The sequence below is a fragment of the Bos mutus genome, chromosome 12 (assembly GCF_027580195.1).
Source record: "Bos mutus isolate GX-2022 chromosome 12, NWIPB_WYAK_1.1, whole genome shotgun sequence".
Classification (NCBI taxonomy): Eukaryota; Metazoa; Chordata; class Mammalia; order Artiodactyla; family Bovidae; genus Bos; species Bos mutus.
In genome coordinates this window covers 31,752,466-31,768,093 of record NC_091628.1, presented here as the reverse complement: position 1 = coordinate 31,768,093, position 15,628 = coordinate 31,752,466, and the positions used below count along the sequence as shown (strand labels likewise).

Sequence of the window (15,628 nt, the reverse complement as noted above, 5' to 3'; positions counted from 1 at the left end):
TTTTTCTTTTTTTTCCCACTTTTAAGGGACATGAGGAATGCCTTATTAGCTTAGTCTGATGTTGGAGGGACAGTGGTACCTTACAGTATTAGTCATGTGGTGTCTATTACTGTCTTTGTGGATTCCTAGATTGAGTACCTGGTACTGTTTATTCAGAGAGCAAAGAGTATGTCAGTGAAGTTTTCTTTTCCATTGGAGTCTTTATCTTTTTTTGTTCTATAAGAAAAGTAGCTTACATAAATCAGTTCTATATGGATTCTTTTTAATTTTGTATGTTTGTTTACTTTTAGGTAGTTTAGATTTTTCACATATAAAAATCTTTATAGATATATTCATCTTTCCTGTTTCATTTGTTTCCTTTCTTTCAAAGCTTAAGTCTTCCAATCCTAAGGTCAGAAAAATATTTATTTGTATTTTATTTTAGAATTATAGTTGTGTTTTTTAAATGGTTACCTTGTGCCAGACACTGCACTAAGCTCTTTATGTATTTTGTCTCTTTTGGTCTCTTATTGGACAGTTGTTATTGTTAAGTTAAATATTTTTAGAGAAGCTAAGTAATGTTAAGGTTAAACAATGGTCAGTGGAGAAGCAGAAATTTGAAGCCATGTGTGTCAGGCTTCAGAATCTCTTCACATATGTGTAACATAGTTCTAGCTCTACTGCGTGTAGGCACGGAATGTAGCTTATGTGTGACTCCACCGTATTTGTAAGGTTCGTCTTTTTTCCCTCATGATTCATCTCTTTTTTTCTCGGTGACAGTTAACTTCACTGCCTTTCTTTCTGGAACTTTAGATATTTCTTTACATTTCCTTAATCTTGACCCAACATCTTTTTGGAAGACAGATTTTGGAAAAAGAAGTTTTTTTACTTCTGAAAACAAAACAAAAAACCAAACCAAACCCCAAACTAAACAAAAACCTAAAGTGACAACGAAAACTTCCTCTGAAAGTTTCTACCTGGATCATTCATAATTGCATTTGTTCTCCAATTCGAGTCCTGTGATTTTCCAGCCTTTTGCTACTTATATATTTTATTTTCTACCCAGAATCTTGTGATATTAAAGACTCTACTGAACACACAACATTTGTTAAACAGTGATTCTTCTAAAATACAGATTATACTAACTAGAGGATCAAAGAAACTGAAAATTTCGTATACTGTGGAGGTAGCTAATACGGAGCTATGGTGGAGGCTATATTTATTTTTCACATGGCTGTTTGAAATATTGATAATATCTATCTGATCTCCACTACTGCTTCTGTGGGGTTGAAATAGAGTCTAGTCTTTTCTCTGATTTCTTTGAAACCCATTTATCCCTTCCATGCTTGTAGTTTGGTGGATCAAAATTTTGCCAGAAATTTTTATATGTGGAGAAGAGAAAAACACTTGGTTGTAGGCAGGCCAAATCTTCAGTGACAGAGGGATACACATCTACATGCAAAGATACCAGAAGGCATCAAGACACCCTCAAAGTTTCAGAGGTCTCCTTAGTCACCACCCCCAGCGGTCTCACCCAGTACTTTGTACTGCAGGCCACCTTTTCATTTCAGTCTCTTTCCCTTGTGCATGCTTGACTCTCTTTCATCCTTGCTCTTTATGAGCTCCTGTTCTCGGCTCACTTGTTCTCTGCTCTGCCCTGTATTTAAGATTCTTAAATTTTTATTTGTATTATAACTGGACTTCTCAGTTCAAGACCCACATCTTGGTGCCTTCTGGTATCTTTGCATGTAGAGGTGTACCCCTTTGTCACTGAAGATTCGGCCTGCCTAAAACCAAGTGTGTTTTTTTCTTCTTCACATATACTGCTGCTTTATATTCTTTTTATATTCCTTCTTGAGTCAGTGACTTTATCATCATCCCAGTCATTGAGAGTACATAGCTTCATTTCTACCCTGTCATTTCCCATTTCTACCATTTATAATGAGGAGACTCCTCTGGGGTTTGACTACCCATTAATTGAAAGATGATACATTGGACAATTTACGTTTGCCATCATATTAAGGCTTTACCACAATAATGACATATTATCCCCCATTTAAAAAATATGTAAATTGCAACTTAGAAAAGGCTTATTGTTCTTACTGTAAGTGATAACACTTGGGATTCTTGCCCAGATCTATTAAATTTTAACTCCTGATATTTTCCTGCTATGTTGTCTGCCTGTAATCCCCATTCCTTAAAATTCCACAGTATCTTTTTCTTCCTTGCCTTTTTTTTTTTTTTTTTTTACTTTTACTTTAACACAGCTAACATAGTTTAATACCCTCAGTCTATTTTCTGGATAATTTTTTTAAATCCCTTCAGGATCTATTCTGTCTTTCTGGGCTGTCTCTCTTTACTGTCCACATACACTAAAATTCTAATCATATGAAATCTTTCATACCTCATATAATACAAAATACACAGCCAGTTCTCAGTTCCTTTTTATCTCTGTATTGCCGTTAGTTGAGCCTAAAAAAACTTTCCTCCCTTTTCCTTTTAAAGTATGCTACCTTTTCTGTAAATACTTGCTCAAACACGTTAAAAAAAAAAAAAAGTGGTTTTTTTTTTTTTTTTTTTTACTGTTTTCACAGTACTTGATGTTATTTAACTGCTATTTCGTTCTGTTTTAAACTTCTTCATCTGTTTGTCTTTTCCAACTGAATTATAAGTATGTGTGATTAGGCATATGTTTATTTTTGTACCCTTAAGGTATTCTGCTTGATTCTAAGTGTCACGTTTAATTTTCCTTTCTTAGGCAATATGTGAAATTTGTAGTAGTTTGAGAATTTTATGTGTTTTGAAAAATTGATCATCGGTTGTCTGGGATTTATAGCCACTGTATGTTACTATTATTTAATTATCATAATTGATTTAGAACATAGGGTGGTGATTTCTTTTACTATCTTAGAGGATCTTTTATTTTTTTAATTAAAAATTTAACATTATTGGTATATTCTTGATAGTTTTCAGTCTTTCAACCTGGTAGTGGTCTTATTTCTTGACAACGTTGTTGACAAAACTCTGTGTTTTTCTTATGGCCTCAGCTTGAACACCAAACAGGTGTTGTAGACGGAGGGTCAACCGAGACTCGGCATCAGCAGTTGTTTATTTCACTGAAGTCCAAGTTCACTTTCATCTTTCCTTAGTCTCTGTCCAGGTTGATTGCCCATTCCTCTGCCTGACCAATCTGTATGTGAAATTGAGATTTTTTTCATTTGCACTATGATTACACAGTTCAAAGGCCATTGTTCAGGATTGAAATATTTTATCACCTACCTTATAGAATTGTTGTGAGGATTCAAATTTCTATTTGAATCTATGGTTTGTATAGTAGATATTAAATAAGTGTTCATTCCTCCAGTTTGACCTCATCACTTCTAAATTTGGTGTTTGTTTCTATTTATTTATGGTGGTATTTGTCGTTTATATTCAGATATGCATGGCCTTATGGTATATATGGAAAGAGGCTGTGATATTGTGTCTTTTAAGAGTTATTTTGATGCTGATACACTTGAATAGTTAAAGTAATTCCTTTAAAAATGCTTTTTTGAAGGGTAACAGTGTGTTCCCAGCCTTCATATTATTAGATGTCAACTTGAATGAAAGGATGGGAAAGGTGTGATTTTATAAATTTCTCAGGGTATTGCATGCTAAGATTTACCTAAAAGTAACGATGTGTTACATAAAGTCATACTCATTTTGTCTTTGACTTTTGGAAATAGTGGGGTTATGAATCAAAAATTATTAATATTATTGTTATTTTAGCCTTACCCCTGAAGTGATGGAAATGAATGAAAGCTGTGGGACTGTTGGGTATATTAGTAGATTCATACTTGTCAATGTCTCTTTTGATGGTGTTTTTTCCCTTGTGGTCGGATTGAATGGTATTTATTTCTTGTGTTTAGTTTGTAAGAATGCTTACATTAAAATCTCTTGGCCTTCAAGTTCTGCTGTGAACTCTAGTTGCTTGTTACTGATGCTTTTACAACCCAGGGAGGTTTGGTAACTTACTGCATGTGCTTCAATCTTTAGTTACTGAGTTTGGTGTTATTTCAGGAGATTTCTAGTCTCATGCCCAGGAAATGGGATTCTTTGGGCTTTAGATGGAGTGGATTGAGATTTATGAGTGAGGCTTCAGTCTATCTAATCAGGATTCCTCAGGACTTTGAAAAGTTATAGAACTGTGAGATAGCTGAAATGACATGACAGTATGTGTTCTGCTTTCTGACCCACAGCCCATCCCAGATCCTCTTCTTTTTTCCTCTTCTTCTCTTCAGCTGCTATTCTAAACCTTTATCATTCACCTCACACCCATTCATCCTCTCTATCACTTTTGAATAAATGACTTGTGTTCTTCAGAGAAGGGAAAAAAGAGGTCATTGAGAGTGAATTGCTTCGTATGTTGGCTTTCTACCTATGGAAAACACTTTCACTTATACCCTTTCTTACAATTTTTCCTTCTGTTGTAGAGAAAGAAGTGTTCCTTGACTGTCTCCTTCAGAACCTGTCTTTAGCCCCCTTAGCAGTTTATTTCATTATTTATCCCTCTTCAGTTTTGGACAGTGATTTCTTGACATTGATTTCTTCCCAGCTTGGTCTTCCAGGACCAAGGAATGCTACATGAGGAAATATTCTGTTGTCAGTACGTTTGGGAAACTGTGTGATAGAGTTTGAGAGCTGCTTCCTACTTATTGCTGTTACTTTTTCACCTGGCATTCATCCCTTAATTCTCAGTGTTTTATCTTTCCCTTTTATCACTGTTGAGACTCTTTTTTTGGTAAGTGTATATAGTGACCAGAAGTCACAGCACTTACTTGACCTCTGTCACATCTGACATTGTCATTCATTCTCTTTCTTTGCAACTGTCGTTGTCTCCACTCTGAAACTATCCTTTATTAGTGTCTTCCAGGGACCTCGTGTCCTTTGCCATGCCCTCAGGAGCTCTCCCTGGTTCTGTCTTTCTTTTCTTGACCCTCTTCCTTTCTCTGCACATGGCGATCTCCAGTGCCTCCGTCACACCTGACTTGTGTGTGTGTGTATCCTCTCAGTCCTCCGCACTTACTGTGAATATTAGCTGCTTCTGAACATCCTCATCTCTATGGCGTAACACTGAACAGTCACTGAGTCTAAATTGAATACTTTTTAATCTTTTACTTCACATCTATTCTTGCACTCACACACGTGTACACACTGTCTGCTCTGTCTTGATTGTTGATTTCACCCAGTTGTCTAATTTGTGAGCTCTCCTTGATTCTTCTGTCTTCATAGCTCCCACTCTTTGGCCACTAAGGTCTGTTGATTGTGCTGCCTTGACATTCTCTTCCCTGTTAGTGTTGGCACGGTACAGTTTAGGCTCACTTTCACCTGTTACCTGGACTGTTACTGTTGTAATCTCTTACCTGGTTTCCTGATTCCTGATTCCCGATTTCTTTTCTTTCAAAGCACTACCTGGGTGACTATCTGGTCTTGTTTCTTGTCCGATCAGAATCTCTCAGAAAGGTAGGTCACCACTGCAGACCTCCTGAACTGGTTGCGGTGCCATGGAGAGAAGCATGCGCTTCCTACCTCTGCCTTCGAACATGCTCTCTGCTTGCTGTGAGTGCCCTCTATCTGTCTTGACTCAGCAAACTTGTCTTTTAGGATTCGATTCAAACGTATGGTCTTAGGACCTAATTAGACAGCATGAAGCATTTGTGCTCTTTTCCATAGCACTTCACATCGTGGTCATTAGTGTATGTATAACTTACAGGCTAGCAGTGAATGGCATTGTGTAGGTACTTACTATCTTTTTAGATACATGGATGTTCTGACCTCTTGTGAATGTTGGGTTCTGGTACATTCTGTACCTGTGGAATGCCAGCCTGTGAACTTCTAGAACATAGAGCCTGTGTTTCAGGTATTTTGTTCTCTACAGTGCCTCGTACAGTGCCCAGCACAGTGTCAAGTGTTTTTTATTATTCAGCTAACTGAATAAATTAACCTGAATTAAAGATTATCTGGTGAGATAAATATATAGTTTCATGACATAAAATACTATTATGGAAAAATCTTTGAAAAGTCTTAATATATGTTAAATTTTGTTATTAAATATGGCAGGATTCTTGGTTAGAGAGAATGCCTCTAAGTAAATCTTACTATGAAATGTGACAGATTTTCCTTTTACCTAGTCCTGGATAGAAGATGTACGTAAGTGCACAAGATGGTTATAGCTGTGTAGAGTAATTACTGCCTCCATGGAATGTGGCGATGATCTCACTCTCTTCTGGACTATTCATTAACTGACCTAAGTGGACATTTTTGGCTCTTTTAGGGAGAATGCTATTTTTTTTCCAACTTTATTGAGATAATTGACAAACAGGAAGAGTAGTATTAAGAATTAACTAGGTATAGAATATTGAGAATGCCTCTATGGTGGTTAATGATTACTGTCATTGGAGAACTTTGACGAGTAAATGACTTAATGGAAGAGGAACGTTTCATTCATTTTTGTCTTTAAATGCCTTCTGTCCTCCGGATGAAGATTTTGCTTTTTTATATCCATTGGTTCTCCTGGTCTCAATCTGAATATTGCATATTCTCTGTGAATTCTGAAGATTCAGAGATGATGATACGTAAAGAAAAGGAAATGGTATATGTGGCTTCATAATTTATAACTTAAACTTTCTTAAAACGTTTTTGTAAAAATTATATATGCTTATTGAAAAAACTTCAGATACTACAGAGAGGTACAAAGGAGGAAGCAAAAATGTCCCAAGTTTCCTCACCACCTAGAGATACAATCTCTTTTGTCATTTTAGTGAGCATGTATTGTTAGAATCCTTTTACACACCTGTGCCCCTGCACATAGAAACATCCTCCCTTCCTGCTCCCTCCCCCGCCCTTTCTTTTAGGCATATGCATACCATGTTACAAACAGCAACTTAGCATAATTGCTGTATTGTAGCCTAATTTTATTTTATCTTTTCTCAATAGTGGTATGGGCTTCTTTTCATGGTAAATAAAAATGTATCATTTCCCATGACTTCTAATGGCTGCACACATGCGTACCATAATCTGTATGTATCATAATGTACATAATTAGATCTTTTTTGAGAGATATTTTAGTTATACCTCCCCCCACCCCTTTTTAAAAATCATTTTTAAAAATGTGCTAACTGGAATCTTTTCTGCTTGTGTGATTTTTTTTCCTGTTTGTGTTTTATTTTGATTCATAGTATCAAACTATTCTCAAGAACAGTGTTAACCATTTCTGACAGAGGTTGTGAAAGATGAACTAGTGAGCCCCTTTGGAAATCTATGTGCCTGTAGTTTCACACTCTTATATAGGGAGAATGACTGTAAGCTGATTCATGGAAATTTTTTAATTTAACTGCCTCATACGTAAGGCTTATTACTAGTTGAGGTTCTGACATACACCTGCTACTTTCCCCTTGGTGGTGGTGGTGGTGGTTTAGTCGCTAAGTCGTGTCTTACTCTTTGCAACCCCATGGACTGTAGTCTGCCAGGCTTCTCTGTCCATGGAATTCTCCAGTCAGGAATACTGGAGTGGGTTGCCGTTTCTTTCTCCAGAGAATCTTCCCAACCCAGGAATCTAACCCAGGTCTCCTGAATTGCAGGCAGATTCTTTACCAACTTTCCCCTTAAGATAGTCAAATTATTAGTAGGAGAACTTATACTTAAAAGAAGAATGGCATGAATCTCTTGGAGGCACTAGTAACCAACTGTCCTTCGCTGTCCCCACCAATTTGAATCTGACTTATTTAGAAGATCATATGTCCTCTATTGAGGTCTTTTATCAGAAGGCCCAGTTTGCTTCAGGAAATTTGTAAATTGTGACTCTAGACTATTTTTCACAATAGTAGTAGTGTTATATGTTAACTTCTAACTTTAAAGATGCAACTTGGCTCTTAAATAGATCAGTTTCTGAATCACCCAGAAGTTGAGTTTATTTTGATAAATTTTAAATTGACCATATTTGGATATGCTTGAAATATGGAGAAATAACCCATTAAGGCAAAAAAAAAAAAAAAAAACAACAACTTGTAGAAATGTGAACATGGAGGTTCTGGTTAGCCATTGACTTCTCCTTTCTGTCTCACCCTGTTCCTCTTTCTTCTGTGTTATTTATGAACACTGAAGACAGGTAAAAATAACTCTGAATAGTGCTTCTCTTTATGTCTATAGGTCTCATCTTTTTATACCTTTTAGATAATTTTATCAAGGCAAAATTCTTGCCTATTTTTGCCTTTTGCTCTCTTTATCAGTATCCCCTCTTCTACCTTTCCACCTAATTCATTTTTCTGTGTCCTGCAACACACACATACACTCTCTTCTACCTTAGGCTTTAATCTTTTGAATTAGTTCCACCTGGGCCCCTTTGTCACGCTAAGGAGGGAAGAATAGTAAAGATGGGCGATTGGAATCATGACGATGTTCAGTTACCAAGTTGTGTCCGACTCTTTCTGACCCTATGGACTGCAGTACGCCAGGCTTCCCTGTCCTTCACTATCTCCTGGAGTTTCATAGGTTTTTGAGAAAAGTAGATATGGCTGAGATTAATATCAGCATTTTAGCTCAGTTTCTCTTTTAATGATTTAATTCAGTCAAAGATTGTGGAGACTTTATCTGATCAGCCTGATTGGATTTCAGCAGTTAAGTTATTAATAAAACCGTTCCTTCTCTTTCTTTCTTCCCATTTTTCCTTCCTTTTCCCCCTCTTCTTCTTTTCTTTTTCTGCTTTTCTATACTTCTTTTATCCTGGCTAAAAGTAGAAAATGAATTGGAATTGAGTAAGACTGGAGTCAAGTTGGTTCATTGGAATGATGGTGGCCTAGACTGGGGTACTGACAGTGACATGGGGGGCTGTAGTTGAATTTGAGAAATATTTAGGATGTAGAATAGACTCTATGACTTGATGCTTCAAAGATACCTGCCATTATCAAAAGGATGGTTGTGAAATAATTTATCTGTTTAGTAGAAAGCACAACAAAATTTGAGAAATCAAAATCATAATACATAAATAGTTTATAACTATATTTCATGTGTTCAGGAAACTGGGGAAAAGATTAAACATGTTAGTACAGACATGAAAAACATTTTAAAAAATTAAAATCATACTTCTAAAATTTAAAACTACAGTGTCTGAAATGAAAAATGTATTTGATGTAATTAGTGACAGATTCAGAGAAGGCAATGGCACCCCACTCCAGTACTCTTGCCTGGAAAATCCCATGGACGGAGGAGCCTGGTAGGCTGCAGTCCATGGGGTCGCTAAGAGTCGGACACGACTGGGCGACTTCACTTTCACTTTCATGCCTTGGAGAAGGCAATGGCAAGCCACTCCAGTGTTCTTGCCTGGAGAATCCCAGGGACGGGGGTGCCTGGTGGGCTGCCGTCTATGGGGTTACACAGAGTCAGACATGACTGAAGTTGACTTAGCAGCAGCAGCAGTGACAGATTGGATATTGTATAGAAAAAGATTAGTGAACTGAAAGACATAGTGCTAGAAACTGTCCAAAAAACAGAGAAAAAATGAGCCATGGGAGAACATGAAGCTGACACACTGTTTTACTCCCTGAAGCAGCATAGGGCACACAGAAAAGATACTTTGAGAAATAGTGGGCCAAAAAAAAAGACAGATATCATCCAAATTGGATGAAAATGGTAAGCCTACGGATCCATGAGCTCAGTGAACACAGGCACAAAACAAACAGGGGAGACAGGGGAAAGTGCACCCTGCACTAAGGCACACCATATGAGCAGCCAGCGGGGAAAAGATACTCACTTTTTAGGAAGAAAGATATAAATAACAGCATATTTCCTGTTGGAAACAATGTGAGCCATAAGACAGTGGAGCAATTAAAATACAGGAAGATAAAAAAATGTCAACTTAGAATTCTATTCCTGGGAAAAATATGAGAATGCAATCCCATGAGTGCATTTAAAGATGTGAAATTTTGAATAAAATGTGCAGCTTAGTTACACTTTCCACAGTTACATGTTGTTAATTTTATGATTTTGAAAATATACTCTGGTTATGTAGGATGATATCTTTGGGGAAAGATGGAATTACTTCAAAATTACAATTTCTTAAAAAGCAAAATAAGTACCTTTTTAAACATGCAAGACCTGAAAAGATTCATCAGCAATAGATGTGTACTTTAATAGACGTTAAAGTATTGGGTTGGCCAAAAAGTTCATTCAGTTTTTCCTTTTATGGAACATCTCAAATGACTTTATTCTCCAACCCAGTACTTCAGATAGAAGGAAGAAAATACTCTGAGCAATCTGGATCTGTACAAAGAAATGAAGAAAACTGGAAATAGTAACTACATAAGTAAACGTAAGGAACTTCCCCCTTATTCTGTAAGTTTCTTTGAAAGATAATTGACCATTGAAAGCAAAAATGGTAATAGTGTACTGTAGGGTTTATGGTATATGTAGAAGTAAAATATATGATGATTATAGCAGAGTCTGGGAGCGGAGAAATGGAAGTTTAATATTGTTACCATGTTATACTATATCTGAAGTAGTTTAAAACTCAAAAGTATTAAGTAGTTGTTATATACCGAATCACGTCTTCCCCAAATTCTCATGTTTAAGCCCTCGCTGTTTTTTTTTTTTTTTAAGTTCCCTTAATGTGACAGTATTTGGAAATGGGCTTTTAAAGATTTAAGTAAGGTTAAATGTGGTTGTAGGGATGGGCCGCAATCTAGTATGATTGGTGTTCTTGTAAGTAGATGCAGAAATACCAGGCTTTCACACACACAGGAAACACTTGTCTCAGTGAGGACACTGTGAAAGGATGGCTTTCTGAAAACCAAGGAGAGTGACCTCAGGAGAAACTGACCCTCTTGGCTCCTTCATCTTGGACTCTCGTTTTCTAGAACTGTGAGAAGATAAGTTTCTGTTGTTCAGGCCGCTCAGTGTGTGCTGTTCTGTTGTGGGCCTAGCGGACTAAGATAGGCAGTGGTAGGTTACGTATTTGTACTGTCAAATCTGTAATACATAATGGTAGAGGCTTCAGTTCTCTGTCAATAATGGAAGAGAAAGAAAATCAGTAAGAAGATGGGAGACCTTAACAACTCTTATCAGTTTATTTGTAGGACGCTGTGTCCAGCAACAGCATAATGAATATTCTTTTCAAGTGACCACAGAATATTGACCAAGATAGAACAACCAATTGGAACAAATCTCAGTAAATTTAAAAGGGTTCAGGTCATGCTAATGTGTTCTCTGACCACAGTAGAATTAAATTAGAAGCCAGTTACAGATCTTTGGGGGCTTTCCTTATAGCTCAGTTGGGAAAGAATCTGCCTGCAATGCAGGAGACCTGGGTTCATTTCCTGGGTCGGGAAGATCCCCTGAAGAAGGAAATGGCAACCCACTCCAGTATTCTTGCCTGGAGAATCTCATGGACAGAGGAGCCTGGTGGCCTACCGTCCATGGGGTCCCAAGAGTTAGATAGTATTTAGTGACTAAACTACCACCACCACCAACAGATCTTTGGAGAATCTTCAAGTATCCAGAGACTGAATAACACACTTCTTTGACATGTGTCAAAGAAGAATTAGGAAGGGAAATTTTAAAGTGTTTTGAATTGAATGAAAATAAAAACATGCCAACTGGTGTGGGTGTCACTGAAGCGGTAATGGGAGGGAAATTTATAGCACTAAATGCCTGTGTTGGAAAGGTTCTCGAAAGAGTGAACTCAGCTTAAGAAACTGGAAAGAGAAGAACAAATTAAATCCAAAGAAAGCATAGAAAGGATGAATCTTAATGATGTGAAGTGAAAGAAGGTAGTAAAAACTGAGTACATATGTACATATCTACATATGTAAGATTCATTCATACTAAATTCTAGAACATCCAGACTAGTCTTTAGTGACAAAAAGCTTATCAGAGGTTGCCTGGAGTTGAGAGCAGCGGAGCAGAGAGGAACAGGAGGGATGGGTTTCATACAGACATACGGGAGCTTTTTTGGGCGTGATGGATGCAGTCCTCCTCGATTTGGGTAACGGTGGTCCACCGATGTCAAGAGTTAACAGAGTTTACCCTGAAATATGTGTGATTTATCCTCTGTCCATTATATTTAAATAAAGCTGTTGAGAAACTTTTACCAGTTCATTTATATTTCATTCGGAGAGTAGAAAGATTACTGAGAGGAGCTTGTGAAGCCAATAAGTGGTAAAGCAAATGGAGTTCATTACAAGGAGCAGCATTGTGGAAGGCATTTTACAGTTTTATGAGTTTATTGTGTTTTTAAAAAGCCTGACCAGTATTCAGAAATAGTGGTGATTTCTCAATCATTCATCACATCACCTTAAGACAACTTTCTTTATTCAACAGATCTTTTGGTAGGTTTGCAGTGAAATATTAAGTAATATTTTATGTTGTGTTTTTATTCAGTATAAACCTCTTCCTGTCATTCTAATAAAAAAAATTAATGGCTGAACTTTTTATTGTTTCACTATTTATTAAATTAGTCTCTTAGTTCATGGGACTAATTTATTGTGTTCTTGGTAAGTACTCTTGTTTGTAGTGGAATGCAACAGACTATTAAATACTGAATTATACTTTAAAAGGAACAGTTTCCATGAAATAATATGATAGTAGGAAAGCATAAAGTTATAAACTAGAAACATCATCAAAAAATTACTTCATTTGTGGGACTTCCCTGGTGGTCCAGTGGTTAAGATTCTGAGCTCCCAATGCAGGGGGCCTGGGTTAATCTCTGGTCAGGGAACTAGATCCCACATGCTGCAACCAAGAGTTTGTATGCCGCACCCTAGGGTTCGCATGCTGCAACCCAGAGTTCACATTCCACAACTAGGACCTGCCTGGTACAGCCAAATTAAAAAAAGAATTGCTTCATTTGTTAAAAAACAAAAATAACTTTATCCATCATTTGTAAAATAGGACATATTCTATCATTTTGGTTGGGATCTGTGAATTGAAGCATTATTATTTCATTTAAAATATATATAATGCTAATAACTGCAACATTGCTTTTCAAGCTAAAGGTCAGGCCTCTTCGTATACTTCTGTCTGAAGAGTATAGGCAGGGGTCATATCCAGATGTTGGGGGTGGTCCCAGTTTGAAGAACTCACTAAATGCACTTGGTTGTTTTGGGTGTGAGAGTTGCAGTGTGAATTTAAGTGTGTGAGAACCCAAAACTCTATTGATAAATTCTTACTGCACGAATGTTTGCTATTTGACTTATATAAACATTGATTTTTTTCCCCCCTCAAATGTACACTTACTTAGAGCTGTGTAAGATATGAATGAAAATTAGGATTTAAAATATGAATAGAAATGATAAATTATGAATGGAAATAATATGTATGTTAGAAAACCCACAAGTTTAATATAATAGGAGCACGTTTGGAGAGTTATGACAGGCTTGTCTGAATCATCAGGCAGGAATAATAAAACCTTGATTTTTCCCCTACTATTACGCTTCTCATTTATTCCATTCTCTTTAGTGTTGTTGAAGTTAGACAAATTTATATAACCCAAATCCTTGAGTCTTCTTTTACATAACCTTCACTTCCTAAAGCTGAAATAAATTGCTTATTTTCTGGTTAACAGAGATTACATTTTAACAAGATACTAGTTTTAGTTACCAGTTTTGCTTTAGCTCTAAAAAAATATTCTTTTTAATGTGTTAAAGGTGTGTGCCTATGCTATTTTGTTATTTTATAAAACTTATTTCTGTTATAAACCAGTTATATTAAAGTGGTTTTAAGAATACATCTTTTTATTGCACTTATTATTTTAACTAATTTTATCATGAAAAAGTATTCTCCTTTCTACAGTAATTTCTCATTAAGTATTTTTGATAGTTCTCTCATCTGGCTAGAGGACTTTGTATTATCTGTTAATAATAGTAGTCTGCTCTCTTATTCCTAGATTTTGTTTTTGTGTGTGTGTGTGTGTTATATACTGTGTAATTCTTTTTTCTGCCATTTAAATCCTTTAGCCTTTTCTCACATCTCAAATAAACTCATCTGAAATAAACTTGCAAACTACCTACCCAAGAGAAATAAAGGCCTCGCCATCTTAAATCAGGGAAAAAAGGAGGGAGGTCTTTAGGTCCTTCTTTTTACTTTTTAAGTAAAATTCACTGCAGGTGAGTTTTTTGGATCTTTGGTTGTTGAATCCCTGAAAGTTATAGTTTAGTATAAATTTTCATAGTTAATTTTAATAATCTCTATTGTAATACATTTGAAGGCCCTCTATAATTTGTTATAATGACATTTTATATATAATTTATTTGGAGAAAGTAAAACAGACTCCCCTCCTTTTTCTCCTTTATAGGATCCCTTAAAAATACTCTTTAAGATGAATTTAAAATAGATTTGATTTAGAGAAACTCAGCTTTGTAATTAGTCTCCTGTTCATGGTAAATGTAAGGTATAAATGAAATGGAAACTAGATAATCTCTGTGTGTCAGGATTAGATTAGCTTTAAATTTCTTTGTCTAAATTTACTGTTTCCTAGTAGTCTTGTAATCCTGAAGTCCTCATCTCTCCTAGGCATTCTGAGCTCTTGTAACCAAGTGACCTGATTGATTTTTTTTGACTTTCTTCTTCTAAAATAGTTTTAGCACTCACTGGTGCACACTGGTTTAGCTCTGAAGTGATCCTGTTGATAACCATTTATATCTAGGGATTACTACGTCAATAAAATGCATGGGCTCATTGGCCACACTTTTAAAGAAGATGACAGTGTTTTTGAAAACTTGAGCATTTGGAAGATTTTAAAATAGACATAACTGACAGGAGAGAACTTTTTTTTCCTTTGGAAAATATATTTTGATTTAGTTCGGATTCTTTTTTTTCTTCAGAATTTCACATTTTAGATATGGCAGTAAAAGAAGTTCTCTGTTTATCTGCTGCTGCTGCTAAGTTGCTTCAGTCGTGTCCGGTTCTGTCTAGTATATTTTAATAAAAAATTAGCATTTTTTCTGTACTTTGTCACTTTGTATTTAATTTTTGCTGGAACATAACTAGTAAAATATCATTTGCTTTAGAGTTTACAATGGAGTTATTAGCCTGTAGACTTGCTGTTTTCCAAATCTCGTATTTTGAACTCTAACTTGGCAATTTTAAATGTCATTCATTTCAAATAAGGAAGTTGTCCTTGGATTGTACAGTGATTAGTCCCATCTTTTTATTTTATGCCTTCTATGGAAATGTGTTTTTCCATTCTAATGATCAGTTCTGAAATACTTTAAGTGATTAATTTTTTTCATTGTGGTTCAGTGTATTTTAAATTTAGTTTGTATATATGTGTGTGTATGTGTGTACACATACATACTGAAAATGTGGGCTGAAGTATGAACATATTAAATTATCTCTTTGGCTAACCCTTTTGGAAGTTGAATTCAAATATCAATGTCGATGGTCATTGAATCTTCATTATACTTAAACATGTGGATCACTATTTCTGAAAAATATTTAGGATATACATTTGTTTCAGATGGATGAAATATAGTCCATTTATGGATTTGAGTTACAGTTTCATAATGTGCTAGTAGTTCTTAATGCCAAAGGCACCATGCCACTTAACTAGGTAAAATGTGCCTTCGTACAACTGGGAGGAAGGTTTTCTCATGTAATCTCATTGTAAAATATTTTTAAT

At 35.9% G+C, this 15,628-nt stretch overlaps 1 protein-coding gene across 9 annotated transcripts in view; it reads left to right on the top strand.

Annotated features, from left to right (window-relative positions):
- The window catches only part of PAN3 (poly(A) specific ribonuclease subunit PAN3), a 126,656-nt gene that overhangs the window by 46,521 nt on the left and 64,507 nt on the right, over positions 1-15,628 (top strand). The window lies entirely within an intron of this gene.